Genomic DNA, 1,638 nt, shown 5'->3' with positions numbered 1-1,638 from the left:
GCATTTTTTTTTTTTTTCATTTTGTGTACAGTTTGTTTGCTCCCCATACTCTGAGGTGGTAAGCTCCTTCTGTAGCCACATCTGCCCTGGGGCAGGCAGTTACAGTCCTTCTGAAATGAAGCACGCTGTCGGGGGAATGACTTGTGAAGAGGCCCGTTTAAAGTCACTTTGAATGTGGTTCTATGTTGTGACCTGTTGATACATGATCTTACCTGATCTTAGCAGAACACAAAAGCTGTCCTAAAATGTGGGCCAGGGGTCAGCAGGGCTTTGTGCGGTGCCCAATGTTACTGCCGCTGCTCCTTCGTGTGAGCGCCTTTTGAAGCACAACAGTCCGGTCCACAGGGGGCCAGAGACAGCCCAGAGCTCCGCGGATGAGAAGTGTCTCTGCTGTCAGCTTTGGTTCCCAGCGAGCCCCCCAACTCTCTCATACCTCCAACCTGCCCCTCCCTGGGCTTTTGTGTGTGGACCCAGCTCCCTGTAGACTCACCGCTCAGTGGCCTTTCACATGCGACTGTGTCCAATCCCCAGCTCACCCCCCTCTGAACCCTGGGCCTCGTCTCCAGCTCTGACCACCACCTACATGCAGACACAGACACATGAGCAGTACAGTGAAAATCACAGAGTTTAGTTTGGTCAAAGGTCAAATTTTCATTGGTAGAGGAGCCGAGTTTGATTTCAAGTATTGGTCATCAATAATAAGTTCAAATATTATTTACGTTCAATTAAAAAGAAGTCATAAAATAGAAAATAATGAAATAAACACACAGAGAAAATCAGACCTTATACTCAAGACTGTACACCTAATTTAAAGCTATAATATTTTGAGAGAAGGGGGGCTGATATCCATCAAATTTTACAAGAACAACTGGTGTGAAGTTTGTCACAAGGGGTGTTAATATTGTTACCTCAATTATTACTTTAACCTGACTTTCAGATGCCAACAAAACAGTGTTTTGTTTTTTTTATCTACAATGGGCTGTAATTGTTCTGGCACCAAAGGTCTGTCTTCATCCTCTCCATGCTGTCTGCTGTGTTGGCTTTGGCTCATTGAGGCTGAGTGGCCTGAGGAGACTTGGATGGGGCACTGATAGGAGTCAGCTGTCAGATGGTGAGCTGCACCTGCGATGCTGGCACTGTCCTATCATTACCAGGACCCATGCTTATAACACATGTGCTGTCCACTCCAAACGACAACAGACAATACAGGGCCAGAGCCAATCTACTCTGCATATATATATATATATATATATATATATATATATATATATATATATATATATATATATATATATATATATATATATATATATATATATATATATATATATATTAGTTAGTCCTAATAAAATCAGAATGCATTACATCACTGTTTTCGGCCTATACTTTTTGCATATTCTTATGCTATCACTAGTTGTAGGCCTGTGTTATAAAGAAGCCTACAGCCTGGTGCACCAGACTCACCTGAATCTTTTCTTTGGACTACGCTCACGCAGGTGAGAGCAGGAAGCCTTTTTCCTTGTTGGATTGTAAAAGTTGTTAATGCTCAGTCTATGGGCAACACCCCCTCGTGTCTCCCTCCCTCCTCTCTCCGGGATCCGGGCTGTGGGGCAGGGACATTCCTGGTTTGACGACCAG

Source organism: Periophthalmus magnuspinnatus, chromosome 13 (genome assembly GCF_009829125.3).
Source record: "Periophthalmus magnuspinnatus isolate fPerMag1 chromosome 13, fPerMag1.2.pri, whole genome shotgun sequence".
Taxonomy (NCBI): Eukaryota; Metazoa; Chordata; class Actinopteri; order Gobiiformes; family Gobiidae; genus Periophthalmus; species Periophthalmus magnuspinnatus.
Note: the sequence above shows the minus strand (reverse complement) of the source record.